We start from the raw sequence: 18,802 nt of genomic DNA on the forward strand, positions 1-18,802 counted from the left end.
TTGCTGCATAACACACGCATTACACACTACACGCTACTGCCACGCCTTTCTGAATGCACTGCTTGGCTGCGCACCTGCGCATAAAATTTAGTCGCTCCTTATCTACAGAATGAAGGTGACTTTAATCTTCTATAGTTAGTGCGGTACCACTTGACGGCTGAGCATATCCGTTACCTAGTTGTTCCATGCAGTCTCTGTGACGTTAAAGTTATAATGACTTGTAGTGTATTGTCTATCGTCAGTAAAATGCAACATGTGTGCTGTAACAATCTCTATTTCAACGGTATTATTTACGCTATGAAATAGATCTCACTTCTCTTCGTGTAACAATATGCGACACAAAGTATAGTTCCAAAGTATACTGCCCGTAACCCAGATTTTTCAAGCCCTATGTGAGAATGGGACGGCAAACAATGGATCTGACAGATGCACGAGACTATTAATTAAGCATCTAATTGCTTTAAGGTAATGAGTAGACCTACCTAACAGCTTGAAAACGAAGACGATCCAAAAGATTAATCTCAATAATTCTTTAGAGGTAGTCAAATAGTAAAGGTCATTTTCAACTACGCGAAAATGAAGAAACGCTCTGTTCATTGACGTCTCTGTACGATTAAGAGGCACTACCTAGCGAGCAGCAGGTAGTTTACTTTCATACTACTCAAATTAGTGACCCTGACGCGGACATGTACAGTCTTACAAAGCGTAATCACAGTACTCAATTAATAAATTTTTCTTCTTATAGTTTAAAGAAAAAGCCACATCAAAAGGTTTATGACTTATGATCGCTACTTACATGCCAGCATACGAAATTAATACTTTTTCCGTAGACCTACATATCAAGAAATATCTAATTTTTTAAAATAAAATCAATGTCCCCTTACTAATATTTCATGGATGTTGTTCTTTCACATACATAACATTAACTTTATCACAATCGCGATGTTTTACCTACAAGTGAGCATGCAATTCCGGGAATATATTACAAAGACAATTATGAAATTAATGGTGAATTATGCATACATTTTAGTATATATGGAGCATAAAACTTTTGGGAAATGGCGTTTCAGCATCAGCGAATGTTCGAAAGTTAGCTGTCGAAACATGACATCTGGTTTCCTACGTAGCATATACGATTTGGTAACAAATCTGTATATTGATAACAGTTGACTGTGATACTTACTCTCGTCGCCACTGCGCATGATCTGCTGTTATTTTTGTAATCCCGCTTAATAACACAGATGGTGCATAACAAACTCACTGCTCGAAATTATCGAGTCTTTGCGAACACAACTGCGTAACATGCCAGTCTCGGACAGATTCTCTTCTCTGTCTCCATAGGTTCTTAAAATAGCCGTTGATAAGATTGGCATTGGCTAGCGTAGCAAGTGTTTGTCTCGATGCCGTGAGCGGCTACTTACGATTATTTCGCGAACAGTATATGAGACTCTTCGATGACTTGTATCATGGTAATTCACATATACATCATAGCTGAAAGCAAACATTTAGAGAGAAATTTCTGTTCAAATCTTCTATTGTTACTTCATAAAAATAGCTGAATATATCCTAGAAATTCTATGTTTACTGTGTTCAAATCACAAAGCAATAAAGCAATATGTAGAAGTAGACCTTTGAATTTGCTGATATTTTCCTCATATTAAAATCGTGGTGGTATTCTTGAAACTTAAAGTTCATTTCCTCTGTGTATTTTTGAATGTTCTTGCTTCTTTTATAAAGGACAGTTAAATGCAGGTGAATGGTATCTGCCCCTGAGATAATTTAGAAGTTGGAGGTTTACAATGTAAAAGTAAACAAAAAATTATTCAACGTATAATACGAAAGAAAATTTTTATTCGAGAAAGGGTTAGTGCACCTGATTACATAACAATAAAACAAACTGTAGTGATTACTTCCAAGGTCATTACATTAGTCACAGTTTTCCAAATGAATTCCAATCAAGTAATCGATAGTATGTCAATCCATGTCTGAGAGCGAAAACATGGCAGTTTACTTGGAACTGACGTTAAAATGAGAAACATGTACCCAAATCTCATATGATCTTCTCTGAACCACTCCACGGCTATTTAATGTAAGTACGTAGTCAGCAGTGTCGTCACTACGGCAGGGCAGGTGAGGCGCTTTAACTGGGTGGAGAGAGAGGGGGGAGGTATCGCAGCTTTATGTAAAAATATGAGAATGAAGACTCTCGTCATTGAATGACACAATTAAAATATTTCTCAGTGTGCTACGAAGCTGACAAGGACGACCTGAAAACCATATGCGAAACTTCCGGCAAAATTCGGAGTCGTGATGTGGACGTTGGAAAACTGTATGTAGAAATTTTGAACTGCAGTATGATAGTATCGAGCTGCGATGCCATTGAAGTTTCAAGACGGTATGGCCTCCTGAATTTCACTGTCACACACGGTAACTGAGCATCTTTGTGAATTTAATAGTTGCCGTCCAGATGACGTTGGCAGTCGCTGTTTCTACCACTAGCCGCAAGAGTCCCTTTGACGGACTTACGCTGGTGCTTTAGTACCCTACAGCGCTGATTGTACAAACTACGACCAGCAACCTTGTGCTGCTGAGTACTGAAAGGAAGGAGACGGAAAAATGAAGTAATTAGCGATAGTTAAGCAACTTGTGACAGTATCCAAATTGTTGCAAAAATGGCATAACTTGAGTACAAAGTGTTAAAGTTATTAATAATGTTTATGTTTGTTCACAAATACAGTGTAACCATTTGCTACGAAATGAAATCAATTCAGTTTTAATGTTAATTCACTGTCAAGATCTAGCACGATCTTACCCCTTTTTACGTCAAAAAAGGCCTGATTATCACGCAAGAAAAAGAAATTTCGGTTTTTAGAGAATGCATATGTTGTTTGTGCTAAAACGTATTACGGATTTCAAAAACCGCGTGTTGTCTCTGCGGGAACATAAATTTAATTATGGCGTTGACAGTTCGTAAAGTGTGGTAATCAGTGATATAAAGTAGTGTATAGTCGAACAACAAAAATTACTAATTATTCCTAATAATTAAATTCCTAATTAAATTCCTAATAATTAAAGTTTGGTGACTCCACATCGTAACAGCGTCCCAGGCGTGAAGTAACTCTCGCCTAAAACATTTTTATGCTTTATTTACGCATTCAAATGCAGGAAACTAACATGTGCGTAGCACAGAAGGAAAGGGATTAGGATCAAAAATAATGAGGAGACATTGGCAAGTGATAATTGGGTAGTGAGAGGGAAGGGGGGGGGGGGGGAGATGCAAAGTGTAATTATGCCCCTGGGCGCCAGCTATCTTGGTTACGTCACTCGTGGTGTGTCGTCACACAATAGACTTTGGTTAATGAAGTAGAACAACTCTGAGGACATACGGACGAATAGTTCTCCCTTCGTGCGCGTAGGTTACTGTGTAACTCGCCCCCTTACGGTCAGCTACTGTAGTCTCAGTTTACCCTCGGACAACACAACACCGGGACGACATGTGTGTCTGGTACACTACTGGACGTGACGTCCAGTCCCTCCGGGCTAGGACTATGTTAATGTTGACCGCTCTGTGCGCTTCCACGGTACGGCGTGCGTCCACTGTTCTACATGCATTATCCATTGCGCTACGCCCCAGAGTTATGTTTCTCTGCGTTACGTCTCTCTGACTTTTTCCAGCGAAGAACTTCCATCGTTCAATATGACATAATTGCAACTTTTTTGCTTCTGCTTTCTCACATTATTCCCGGCGGAAACCGGTGATTTTCGTTTACTCCCATTTGCTCTAATCTAAGGACAGACGCAATTCATTGCAGGAGGATTATGGCCATGGGTGTATGAAGCTTCTCATTTCTCTGTTCATTAAATATCTTTTATAGTTAATTTCTGCGACTGTCGGATTCAAGTATGGAGGCTTCGCATAAAGGTGACGTTTCTCTAAGAAAATAATCTGATCGTGTACCTTACCCGTTGCAAATACTAAACATTTTTAGACTGTGAAATGTCACAGTAATAGCAGAACAATTAAAATAAATCTTAGTATTTTGCTCATGATCTCTGTTAAACCTAACATAATTCCCTAACGAAGTTTACGTTCATTCAGTCTTGCTCAACAGCTACGTTTGTTTTACATTCACACTGAAGTAACGACTGCTAAGTTGTGTTAGTCAGTAAAGACTCTCACGTTACGTTCTACTTTCAATACGTTCCCACAACAATGATAGATTCTCAAGCATGACACTTTATGAACCAAAAATCTATTGATTAACCCCGCGACTTTTCTAGAAATCAGCCAAATACTTTTCTTCCGCACACCTACGAGACACTTTTGACTATATTTTGCACTTTATGCCAAATTCTGCACGTTACATATTCACGTATGGAAGCCCAAAACCGAGTTTCGTCGCCACGCCAAGACAGTGCGTGACCGCTAGCATTCAGAATTCTTTCATTATACAGCAAGACGATGCTTTCACAGGAAATAGTCGCGCTCAGTTTCGAAAGTTCCAGACGTCGAAATTCAAGTGGTTATGACATCAAACATCGCAGTACCCCTTATAGGGTCATGATTGCCCCCCTCCCCCCCCCCCCTCATCGCATAGGGAAAAATAGGGAAAATATTACTGAAAGACATTATATTTTTACATGACACAGTTTTCAAATGTCTTCGATAATTTTCCAGGGAAATTTTAAGCTATGTTTTACACAGGGTGTCTTTTCCGTTCTAAAGAGTGAATGACGGCCAACATAGATTCCTTTGTGGATTATCAGGCTATGGATACCTTTCAGCCAAAGCACAGATGACCATTCACACCAAAAGCACATCCAACGCAACTCGTGTGTTCAGACCCTTCCGGAAAAGGGAGCGAGTACAGTATGTCAAGGTAGAAAGAAAAGACACTCCACTGAGAAAAGTAATAATACAGAAGCAATTGCGTCCCTGACCAGATGCAGGCTCAATAAACAGATTTCCCCTCACTTACATCTTCCCATAGCCATACTCTGTAGATCTGTGTTCAGTGTCGTAGTGCCAAGTGATATACTGATGATAGTGTGTCCACCCTTCCGTTTCATATTTTGTAACCTGCCCTAAAGTCATGTAGAAAGCATTAATGTATACTAATTGTATATATATATTACGTCTTCCTTCGCATGTTGTGAGGTTTTTTAATGGGTACAGGAGCCAGGAACAGGTGTCATTCCTGAATAGAGGATTCAGATATTAATTAACGCTACATCTAACATCAAATAGTAAAACTAATACATAATAGGAAAACTACATAATAGTAAAACTAGTACATACCTTTGTTGTTACAGTGCCAGAGTCTATTGCTACAGTATCTTTGAATATAGAATTATATAGAGACACAAATGATTTGTAAGTATTTCATACTTCAATACAGTGTCTTATCAGAAGATATCGAGCCCTGACCATTATGTAAATGTTCTTCAGCTACCAAATACACAAAATGTGGGTCGGTGCATGAATGATCCATCTTAAGTACACCTGAAGCTGGAGTTACATAGAGGGGATGCTTGGATCTCATTAGGCGGTTGTAGTAAACGCGGCGGCGTAACTAGCGGCGCGCGTATATGGAAGTGTGACCGTCCGCGTAGCGGCCATTACCGCACCCCTCGACCCTTAACTTGGAAGGTACGGTAGGGGGGCGGGCCGTGGGTGGTAAGAAGCTAGTTGCTACGCTGAGGGCAGAGCAGACCAACGCCGTCTCGAAATTGCGTCCTGCGAGCGCCGGTAAAACTGCCCCGGAAAGCTCGGCGTAAGACGCATCCGACGTCACACATAGAAACGTGGAGGGGGCTGCAGGGGATGTCTGCGACTAGTCGATGGCGACGGCGTCTGTGTCCTTGGGATAAGCGACCTACGTCGTTGGCGGCAACGGCGTCGCGGGTGGAAAGACGGAGACTTCCATAGATAAGAGCGCTGCACGTGCAGGCACCAATCGGTAACCTGCGCAGGACGCTGCGTTTTGGCGAACGAATATAGCTGCGTCCCTGCGGCTGGTTGTCGAGCAGTCAAGAAATCTGAGACAGTTTCAGCCACAGCAGTATTACTGAATTCACGAAGTCGTAGCTGAGTTTCGTGGAGCTGATGCGCGCCTGTGCTGCCGCAAATAGTATACTGTGCTCTGCCAGCTGATCTGAGAATAGCGTCGGATTCTCGTAAATGTGGCATGTTGTACAATCGATATTGTACACGTTCGCGTGAAACATGCAAGAGTCGACAGCGCCTCCCATGCAAAAGTTCTGCCAGCGAAAATTCTAAGTAGTACATGAACTCACGAACTTCAGTAAGACACCTACATGTTAAGTGAAGGGCGAAATTTTGTTTTTTCAACGAAACGTTCGTCCTCGTCGTTAGGCTATGGCGCTCTCCCTACATGCTGTATTCCATTTTATCGCTAAATTGTGCTAATTCCTTGGACGAAAAAGGTGGCCAGTTGTCAGAAACAATGGATTGTGCCAAGTTTACGAGAGGAAATACAGAAGCAAGCCCTCTGATCGTCCTGAAGGCATTTAAATGGTTCACATTATTGTAAGACTTAACATCTGAGGTCATCAGTCCCCTAGAACTTAGAACTAATTAAACTTAGCTAACCTACGGACATCACACACATCCAATCCCCTAGGCAGGATTCGAAGCTGCGACCGTAGCGGTCGCGCGGTTCCAGACTGAATCGCCTACAACCGCTCGGCCACATCGGCCCCTGACGCCATTCGCCGAATGCATTGAGATAACCGAAGGGTATATGCTCTAGGCATAGAAGATAAACAACCAACGTGTTTCCCAAAATGGGGCCAACCAAGTCTACATGGAGGCGTTGCCATGGCGTATGAGAATGTGGTCAGTAGAAAAATTCCCGGCCTGGAGCAGTCTGATTGTCTACGCAGGTGCGACATTGGCCATCACACGTTCTACACTGACAAGTCAAAGAAACTGATGCACCTGCCTACTCGTGTAGGGGACCCGCGAGCACGCAGAAGTGTCGCAACACGATGTGGAATGGACACGACTAATGTCTGATGAACTAGTGCTGGAGGGTACTGACACAATGAATCCTGCGAGGCTGTCCATAAATCTATAAGAGTACGAGTGGGTTGAGATGTCTTCTGAGCAAAACGTTGCAAGGCACCCAAAATATGCTCAATAATTTGGTGGCAAGCGTATGTGCTTAAACTCAGAAGAGTGTTCCTGGAGACACTCTGTAGAAATTGTGGATGGGTGGGGTGTCGCATTGTCCTGCTGGAATTTTCCAAATCCATGGGAATGCACAATGGACACAAATGGATGAAGGTGATCAGACAGGATGCTTACGTACGTGTCACCTGGCATAGTTGTATCTAGACGCATAAGGGGTCCAATATCACTCCAACTGCACGTATCCCACGTAATTACAGAGCTTCCACCAGCAGCTTGAACAGTCCCTAGCTGACATGCAGGATCCATGGATTCATGAATTTGTTTCCATACCCGTACACGTCCATCCGCTCGACTCGATATTATTTGAAAGGAGACTCGTCCGAAAAAGCAACATGTTTCCCGTCTTCAACAATCCCATATAGGTGTCAATGGGCCCAGGTAACCCGTGAAGCTTTAGGTCCTGCAATCATCTAGGGTACACGAGTGGGCCTTAGGCTCCGAAAGCCGATATCTATGATGTTTCGGTGAATGGTGCGGGTGCTGACATTTGTTGATGGCCAAGCACTGAAATCTGCAGAAATCTGCGGAAGGTTTACACTTTTATCTTGTTGAACGATTCTCTTAAGTCGTCGTTGAACCCGTTCTTGCAGGATGTGTTCCCCGCAGCAACGATGCCGGAGATTTGAAGTTTTACCGTAATCCTGATATTCACGGTAAAATATCCACTTCATTCGCTACCTCGGAGGTGCTGCGTCCCATCGCTAGTGCGCAGACTATAGCACCACGTTCAAACTCACTTAAATGCTGATAACCTGCCATTGTGGCAGCAGTAACCGATCTAACAATTGCGACAGACACTTGTTGTCTTATATAGGCGTTGCCGACCGTAGCGCCGTATTCTGCCTGTTTAAATATATCTGTTTTAATAGGCATGCCTATACCAATTTCTTTTCGCTTCATTGTATTTGCTTATCGAAACCAAGCCACGTAAAACGTTGGCACGCCAGCTGCTTAGTCCTAACTATTTCCCAAAGAACCTATGCAGAAGAACTGATATGTGTCCACGAGGACGGGAGTAAAACACTTGTCTGCTCGTTACACGACTGAAGAGATTGGGTATACTTTTCTGAGAGCGCAGCCAATCTTTCCGAGCGAAACTTTTTAGCCATTGGACTGATTGGCCGCGTTCCGTGGCTTCAGTATCTGCCGTGAATCAACAAGAAAAGTTCCAGTGTTTGCGAGTCAGAAGAATCAATATGTAAACGATAAGCTTCTGATTCGTCGAATGCTGCATCTGTGCCGACAGGTAAACGACACAATGTGTCATTGTTTCTATGTTGCGACATCAGTCTATGTAGAATTTGAGACTGGTAATAGACATTAAAATCATCGCAGTTCATGAGGCGAGACTGACGGAACGATGCATTTTTCAGCCCTTAGGAAGCTTGGTCACAGTCTTTTGTCCAATGGAACACTACATTTTTAGGTCTGAAGTGGTTCTGAGGCGATGCAATTTGCACCACATTAGGAATGAACTTTATGTAGTTCGTCAGGTTTCCAACAATAGCTTGCAGTTCGCGTAAATACTTAGGAGATGGCAACTGCTGAAATGTCTCCAAATGTTACGTTGAAGGACGAGGACCATTGGCATCGATGAAACGTCCTAACTACTCGGCCGGCCAGGGTGGCTTAGCGGTTCTAGGCAGTACAGTCTGGAACCGCGCGACCGTTATGATCGCAGCTTCGAATCCTGCCTCGGGCACGGATGTGTGTGACGTCTAGGGTTAGTTAGGTTTAAGTAGTTATAAGTTGTAGGGGGACTGATGACCTTAGAAGTTAAGTCCCATAGTGCTCAGAGCCATTTGAACCTAAGTTCTCAGTAGTAGTTTCAAGAAAACAACATTCCTGCGGAAGATACATTTGAGGTCAGCCACAGTTCAAACTTCAAAAAGACAGTCCAAATTTTGAAGGTGGTGTTCTGGTGTTTGTTCAGACACGACTATTTCGTCAAGGTAAATAAAACAAGAAGGTACCATGAACGTTACTTCTTTGAGATATTTTTGAAACAAAGCAAGCGCGAAAGCACTTCCGAAAGGTAGACTTTGATATTAAGACAAGCCGATATGAGGTTTGACAACAAAAATTTTCTTTTTTGTTCAATGTAACTGAAGATGCGTTTCTGCAAGATTAATTTTTGAATGTTCAAATGTGCGTGACTTGCTAAGGGATCAAACTGCTGTGGTCATCGGTCCGTAGACTTACACAATACTTAAACTAACTTACAATAAGAAAAGCTCACACACCGGTGCCCGAGATAGGACTCGAACCTCCGGCGGGAGGGGCCGCGCAATCCGTGACATAGCGCCTCAAACCGCCCGGCCAGTCCCCGCTGCTTAAGCTTTGAGAAGAAATCTCATCCTGCTAAGCAATCCGAAATTATCTTAATGCGTGGGAGCGGGTAAGAATCAATGGATCACTGTGAAATTATCGCACATTTGAAATCCACGCAAGGACGAATCCCCACATTTGCGTTACGAATGACGACTGAGGGTGATGTCCACTGACTTCCTCAAAAAGGTTTTAAGACACTAAAGTACTCCAGTCCCTAAATTCTGTAGCCACTTTGCGGAATGCATGAGGCACAGGGTGCACGAGGCAAAATTTCGATTGTGGATTAGCTTTCAGCATAATGTGAACGTGAGAACCTTTGCGCACCCTAGAGTACAGTAGAACAAAGGTTGATACTTGTCACAGAATTGTTGAATTGCGTTGCTGGAAACTTTTGTATCAATGGCATACACATTGTACTGTATGTCTAATACGAAGAAATCACATGCGTCGATGCCGAAAACTTTTGGTCCCGTGAGTGAGCGGACTACAGCGCAAGGGACTTCCTTAATCGCGTTTTTGGTATTATGTAGGTAAGTGGCACGACCCAAGTGCTGAAATGCTGTCGCCATTGTAGGCAGTGAGTTGCAGACTTGATGTTTGTTAAGATGGTTGGCCGATTTTTTCTTGTGTACCTAGGGTAAACGACGTGAAAGAAGCTACTGCATCTAGTTAAAACGGCACTGACTGGTTTCAAATTTGCGGTGTGTTCTCTGAACACAATTGTCCATTCCATGGTATGAAAAACTGTTCTCTGTTCCCATATACACATTAGAGCGCTTTTGTGAATTTCGAGATTGGGATAGCCTTATTGAAGTGTGTGGTATTCTCATTAAATGTATGTGTGTGTCTGCGTTATCTGTCTCTTCGATTGTCTGGATTTTGAGAAGGAAGAGACGCAGAATCTGAACATGAAAGGACATTCATTTCCCCCCGTTCCTGCTTTGCATTATTCCCGCTCAAACTGAGGAGGTGTTTCTAGTCTTCCGCAGGCGGACCGGTTTTGTATGTCGCGTGCGATGACAAAGTTTGCATTCAGCTCGTCTGAGGAGCAGGACTTTCGATCATCGGTGACACAGCATTTCATACGTGACTTCGCTTTGCGTGGAGCTGGAGCAGTATAATTAGCGTTGCACGCCGCGGCAAACGCTGTGTGTAGTGTGTCCGACCTTTTTTACGCAGTGCTGACTTTGGAGTGCTGGGGCACCGGTGGTTTGTCGCAAGTGAAGCTATAACTGGTAGACGGAAATCTCGCGCGCCTAAATTTTGAATTTATCGATTACTTTAAGCACTTCAATGAGGCAAAATTCGCGATGCTTTAGAGTTTAGGTCCCCAATCCTGTATCTTATAGATTGTGGATAATAGCATTATGAAACATTTTGTTCTGATAAGCTGCGGTACAAACACCACTGAATTTACAGTCTCTGCAATTCCGCGATCCATTATGTATACGATTGATCATTACGACGTTGCGTGCAGAAAGATTCATACCGTGCAGCAGCAACGTGTAATTCACTCTCCAAAATTTTTTATAACCTTGCATTTACGACTTCGTAGGGCTTGATTTGGGGCTCACGGAGGGAAATCAATTTCGCTAGGAGGCGGTAGGTGTTGCATCCTAAAATATACGAAAAGAAAAATCCACCACGTGATTCACTTGTGATTTTGTAGGAATCGAAATTTTGATGCCCTTTGTGATGTATTCTTTCCATGATTCCTTCGCCTCATCGTACTGTGGAAAGGGCGAGGGCAGCAGCTGAATTTATTTTTTGCTTTCATACGCCTTCAGCTAATGGGCTAATTTTACTTAAATGTTTCAACTTATTTCTTTTAACTTAATAAACGCACACAAAGTATTCAGTAACAAGGAAAGTAATGTCTGGTGTCATAAACTTCTTATCTCCTCCTCGTCGCCAGTCTGTTGTTTTTCTTTGTCCTCTGTGTAGTTCTTTAGCTGATAAAGGAGCGAAGAACTGATGCCGTTCATGAACGAATCCTGATATTAATTTATTGTACGTCTAATATCAAATATAAAAGTAATACATAACTTTGTTGATATCGTGGTAGCGTCAGGTGCTACAATAGCTTTGATGCAGAAATGTATACTGATACAAAAGATTTGTAAATGTATCGCTCTTCATTATAATTTCAGAATTCAGATGATGTCGGGCCATGGCCAGTATCAAAGTCTGTAAACGTTAGTCAACAGGAAACACACAAAATGTGGGGCATGCACTGAATGTTCGATTTTTAAGGGCACTTGCCGCTGTAACCCCGGAAAGAGGACGCTTGTATCCCGTTGGCAGCGGCGTAGTCGTTCGTAGCAGGGTCCTCGTGTGCAGGTGGAGGCTGTAGAAAAGGCGTTGGTGTAACTGATGGCGCGTGTATGTGAAAATGCCGCCGAGAGGGTAACGACCTATACTACAGTGTACTATTACTGAAACATGGCAACAGTGGCGCCTCGCAATCGGGAGCGACCGCTAATTATTGAGTGAAGAGTCAAAGAAACTGATACATTTAGCTAATATCGTGTAGGGCCCCGCGAGCACGCAGAAGTGCCACAGCTCGACGTGGCATGGAATCGACTAATGTCTGAAGGGAATTGACATCATGAATCCTGTAGGACTGTACATGGGGGGTTCGCTTCTGAACAGGACGTTGCAAGGCACCCCAAATATGCTCAATAATGATCATGACTGGGGGAGTTTGGTGGCCATTGGAAGTGTTTAAACTCAGAAGAGGGTACCTGGAGACACTCCGTAGCAATGGTTGTATCTGGTGTCGCATTGTTCTGCTGAAATCGTCCAAGTCCGTCGGAATGCACAATGGACATCAATGGATGCAGGTGATCAAACAGGATGCTTACGTGCGTGTGACCTGCCTGAGTCGTATCTATACGTATCAGGAGTGAAATACCACTCAACCTTCACACGCCCCACACCATTACACAGCCTCCACCAGCTTTAACAATCCCCTGCTGACACACAAAGTCCTTGGATTCATGAGGTTGTCTGCTTACCAGTACACGTTGAAACACGTATGTAACATAGCAGCGATGGCGAGGCATTGTAGCATCTGTGACCAGAGAGTATGCGCTTGACCGCGCGAGTGTTGCGAGCGGTTCTCAGTCTGTCAGTAGTCAGTTAGTCTGTCGTTGGGAGTACTCAGTAGTAGTCGTCGCGTGCTGTACGCTAATAGTCGTCATGCAGAGCGGTCGGTCAGTAGTAGCAGCCCAGTGCGGTTGTGTGATGTAGGCGGTCGGCAACACTGGTCAAGATGGTGAATAAGGTATACTATTAATTAATATACTCATTAGATAATGTAAAAATTTATTTATTGTAATTATTCTCCAACAAGTCCCCCAATAATAATTTTATTTCAAAAGCATTTTTTCAAAAATTTAATTTTTATTGAACTAAAGATTTCGTTGCACTTCCCATTTCACTCCATTTTTTTTAAAGAAAATTTTCAGTAAAATCACAAAAAAAAAAAAAAAAAAAACAGGAATATTATCATTTGCAATGCAGTTCCTCCAAGCGGTGCGCAACAAAAAGAGCAGAAATGTGACATCCATTTATTCTGAGGTAAGACTTTAACTCTGATTGTTTTACACAGGGCCAAAGACCGATATTTCGGTTTAATTGTATTTTCTTGTCACTGAACGGACTTTAAATTTTGTGAAGAATTTATATTTGAGTCAGATTGCGTATTTCACATTTTTGGTTGCCATTTTCAATACCTCTCATTGTGGACGAGGTTACAATTAGCACAATGTGCATTAGCATTCATAATTAAATATTGTCGCGTTTCTTTCTTTCAAATTTTGTGGGGAGGTTACACTAAATAATATTGTCATTCATGTAAATTTTTGTGGGGAGGTTACACTTGGTTCCCATTTGTATTAAGTATTGTCATTTCTTTTTTTCTTTTAAAATTACGGTGGGAGGTTACACTTGGCGACACCCAGTCCAGGATCGTATTTCATTGAGAGTCTTTTGAGCAACAGTCAGATATCTGCTCTTATTTGCTTAGATATAATTAGGATTTGGCGCAACGCTTTTATTAACTTGTGACTTTCTTTCTACAGGTCAACGGCAATTCTTTGCTCTGTTGTATTTGTGTGTTACTTTTGCATTGTGCTTATTTGTTTTGGTGAATAATTTTGACTATTGTTAAAATGCCGCGAAAGACTGTGAATAGTGTATCGCGAGGTATTTTGAATGAAATTACCGACTCAAACAACTTTACCGATAGGACACGTGACACGCAGTGTAATGATGACAATCCTGCGTTCACTAACAATCAGTGCATTCCAACCACTAATGATGACTTTCACCTTAATGATGAACAAACGAACTCAATTGTCTCGTCTGTTAACTTGACGACAATTGATGACGCAGAATGCTCTATGGTAATGAGCGCTGCCGAGCTTAACACACCCGATTTGGAAAATTTAAGTGACGAACAGACGAATTTGTCTAATGAAAATGAACAGGATACACAAAGTAAGACGGATTTATTTAATTCCGAAATAGTGAGTGACAGTGTACATCGGACTGATAATCCTTTTTGTAAGTTGCAAAATGACCAAATGGTCACACAAAGTGCGACAACTGCAGGTACATCATTAAACAGTACTGAGAATAGAAATGCTAATTTTGGTTCGGATCAAATTATGACACTATTGCTGCAACGAATTAACCAAATGATGGAAAACCAAGACAACAGTAGTAAAGATCTCAAACAACAACTTAGTGCAGATATCAAACAACTTAGGGAAGATAACAAACAACAGAATGAAAACCTCAAACAACTTAGTGAACAGGTCAAACAAGATAATGAAAAACTCAATCAACAGTTAAATGAAAAATTAGACGACAGTTCCAGACAGCTTAGTGAACAAATAAGAGCCGTTGCCGCGCAGTGTCATGACACTAAGGAACAGTTGCGAGTGGAAATTGAGGCTTGTTCACAAAAAAATAGCGAAGAAATTAAGTCTGTTGCGCAAGAATTAAGAGAAATGCAAACAGTCGCAACAGAAACACTCAGAGACGAAATTAGCGGAGTCGCTAAACAATGCTCAGAAAAAGCGACGCAATTACGGGACGAGTTTAAAGCAATGACGGTAGAACTTTCGCGCACTATGGACGCAAAGATAGACGCGAAATTCGAACAGCAGAACACTCAGATTAACGAGCGCTTTAGTCAGCACATACAGAACAGTGATACGCGTTTCCGCAGATTTATTCAAGATCAAAACAAAGTAAAACGACAAGTCATGGAAACAATCACTGCACAAAGACAAGAGGACAAACGTAAAATGTTCGCGAAAGCAAAGACGTATGTAGACAATAATATTACTACAGTGTCCGACAAAATTAATACCATAGAACAATTGAACGCGGAATTACGGGATGAAATTTCTGACCTTAAATCAAGAACAGATACACACACAGTAAATATTCAAACAGTGACAGATAGATTCGAACAATTAGATCTAACACAGGATTGTGATGTTATCAAAGGTGATGTTAAAAAACTGAGCGAAACTACGCGCAAGTTGCAAAAACAGATTAATGCGTCTGATTCTAAAACCGATGATCAGGTTAAAATACTGACTGAAAAATGTGATGAATTGGCCAGTCGTATTGATGCTATCGAAAATACTAATGACAATAAATCAGACGATACTGCACCGGTTTCATTTATCCAAACGCCTGAATTTCAAAATTTACAGCAGACAATTAATGAGATCGATTCATCTAACAACACGTTAAGTAGGAAGTTATCAAATTTACAACAAGAAGTAACAGAAATGAAAAACACTTCTGTTAATAATACACAACAGACGCCACTTTATGAACATGTGTCAGACTCACGCAGCGCGTATAATTTGGGTAATCTGCAGAGAGTACGGGACTTAGATTCCGAACAACCACAGTTCAATAGATACTCTTACGATCCTGAACCTGTTCCATCATGCAGAGATGATAACTTTGACTACAAACATTTTCTGTCAGTGAGAAAGTTTAAGGTTTTCAAAAACGATAGAACGCAGATTCACCCACTGGATTGGATTCAACAGTTTAGTTTTGCTCTTCCACCGACTTGGCCTGTAACACATAAACTTGAATTTATTTGCAGTTTTTTGGAAGGCGAACCGGCAACTCGTATGAGACCGATCGCGAGACAGTGTTACTCGGTAGAGGAATTTCAGAATGCTTTTCTGTCAGCGTACTGGTCGAAGACGACACAGCGCGGAATTAAAGACCAACTAATTAGTTTGCCAAACTATGAAAACTCAAATTTTCCCAGTGTAACGCAATTTTTTGAGCATATGGTACAACAAAACCAGTACCTAAGTGAACCGTACAGTGAATCCGCACTTATACAACTATGCATCTCTAAATTACCACGGTCATTACGAGTGTCACTTCTAACGGGCCAGCAAAAAGAAAACATTTCAGCATTCAGAGATCTTTTACAGCTCTTGGAAGTACAGCAATCTGATTATTCTTTTGTAAACAAAAACTTTTTGAGTAACAACCAAGGTCAACAACAGTACTACAATTATGATCAGGGACGTAATTCCAATCGGAAAGATAACAGACGTTTTAGGAACGACAATTACCAAAACTTTAATAACAGGCAAAATTTGAATTATCAATACCGTCAAAATTTTCAGCAACAGGAACAACACTTTAGTAACAATAGAGGTGTTTCACAACAACAACATCAAAACCAGCCGGTTAACATACCTAACCAACAATGGAATACACAAGGTCAACCAGGCTTTAATGTTTCGCCGCGTGGACGTATAGCCCCTGGTCCAACAAATAGTAACGTACGTCAGCAAGGAAACAACTACGTACAAAGAAGACAGTATTTCAATTCCTATCGTAATGCACCGTATAGGAATGACTATTACGACAGACGTAAAAATAATGAGGACAATTTTCAGCGAACATCTAACAACAGTCGGTCATACCAACAGCAAAATCATACGCAAGAACATATTCTCATGAATGAACCCGACAGTAGGTACCATCCAGAGCGTAACACGCCTGGAAGAAGTAATAGGACAGTTCAAATAGTCGAAATGCCACAGAATCCTCCTAATAATAATAACACGTCAGATAGAATCTGACTAAATACTGCACAGGACGCATCTTCTAATAACACAAGCACTACCTTTGACACGCAAAATGTTGTTCACGAAAATGTAATTACTTTTGACGACATCAGAGACACTCTTTTACAGGAAAGACCAGTTATTCAGAAAACCATTTCACATCCTGTTATCGAAATTAAAATTGGTTCGTCGAAATTTTCAGCAGTAATCGATTCCGGATCACCTATATCAGTAATTAATGAGGAGACTTTCAACGAGTGCAACAAAGAGAATACTTATCCGACGTTACCTTTAGGCAAAACAAAAGTGAAAGGAGCAGTATCGAGTAAAGGTGTAGACGTTAAATTACAGACGCATTTATCATTTTGTATTGGAGGTCATACTTTTCACTCTAATTTTTGGATTGTGCCTTTATTGACAACAGACATTATTTTAGGCACGAATTTTCTGGTACAACACGACGCAGTTATCGATTTTCAGAATTCTTATTTAATGTTAAAGGATGAAAATGTACAACTTGCTTTAGAATTTCAGCACTCTTTATCTACGGAAGAACAAACAATTAACCGCACAGAGGTCATTTCCGCAACACGTGACATAGACTGTAATCCCACATTGTTCACGGATACGTACGTACACAACTATAATACTCCAGACGAAGCTGACTTCGACGTAATGCAATTGATTTCTGATAAGGTTAAAGAGAGCAGTGCAACTACAGACGACGAGCGAACGCAGTTACACAAGATTCTTTTACAGCAAGCTCCAGTTTTTGACAACATTCCTGGTACTATGTCCGGATTTATGTATGAATTTCAAGTGAAACAGCACGATACATTTAAAGCTAAGCATTATCCTATCCCGTATATTCATAGAGAACAAGTTAAAAAAAAATTGCAGGATATGCTTGATCAAGGAATTATTGAACCAGCAGTTAGTCCGTACATAAACCCGCTACATATTGTTAAGAAAAAAGATGGGTCACTTCGCCTTGTACTTGATTCACGTCACATTAATGACATTATTATTAATGAAACAGATCGACCACAGACATTAGAGGAACTTCTACAGAAATTTCACGGCACTGCTATTTATTCCACATTAGATTTGAAATCGGGATTTTGGCAAATTCAACTTCATCCGAATTTTAGAAAATATACAGCTTTTCTCTGTTTTGGCGACTGTTATCAATTTTGCAAATTACCGTTCGGCTTAACTATTTCTTCTGCAGCTTTTATTCGCGGTTTGAACACAATACTTCCGACAGAACTTAAAGACAGAATCACGACGTATGTAGACGACATTCTTATCGCAGAAGCTAACTGGTATGAACACAATCTGATTCTTGAACGACTGCTGCAAACTTTTCATGCACAAGGACTTACAGTTAACCTCAGTAAATCGCATTTTGGCAAAACTTCCATAAAATTTCTTGGACACGTAATTTCAGCAGAAGGCATTGCGCCTGATCCAGAAAAACTTCAGGCTCTACGTGACATTAGTGTTCCTACGACGAAGAAGCAATTACGCAGTTTTTTGGGCTTAATTAACTTTTTTCGTAAATTTATTCATCACTCTGCTTTAGACACACCCAGATTATGCCATTTAACAGGTAAAAACAGTATTTGGTCATGGGATAAGCAAGCACACTCTGAATTTATGAACCTGAAACATGCTCTGTTGAATGCTCCACTTTTATCGCACCCAGATCTTACTAGAAATTTTTCCATTGCCACTGACAGTTCCAACACCGCTTTAGGCGTACATATTTTCCAGGAAATAGAAGAAGATGGCTCTACAGTAATTAAAAACATCGCATTTGCAAGCCGCATTTTGTCACCTGCTGAGCGAAATTATTCTGTTACAGAACTTGAAACATTATGTGTTGTATGGGCTTTCACGAGATTTAGGCATTTTCTTTATGGCAGACATACCACCGTTTACACAGACCACAGAGCGATACAATTTTTACTTTCAGCTAAATTCACTCACGACAGGTTAAGCAGATGGAAACTTTATTTACAGGAATTTAATTTTACAATTGTTCACATTCCCGGCACACAAAATGTTATAGCAGACGCACTATCGCGTTCTCTCGGCAACAATCAGCAAGACGTAGCAACCA

The sequence above is a fragment of the Schistocerca serialis genome, chromosome 9 (genome assembly GCF_023864345.2).
Source record: "Schistocerca serialis cubense isolate TAMUIC-IGC-003099 chromosome 9, iqSchSeri2.2, whole genome shotgun sequence".
NCBI classification, from domain to species: domain Eukaryota; kingdom Metazoa; phylum Arthropoda; class Insecta; order Orthoptera; family Acrididae; genus Schistocerca; species Schistocerca serialis.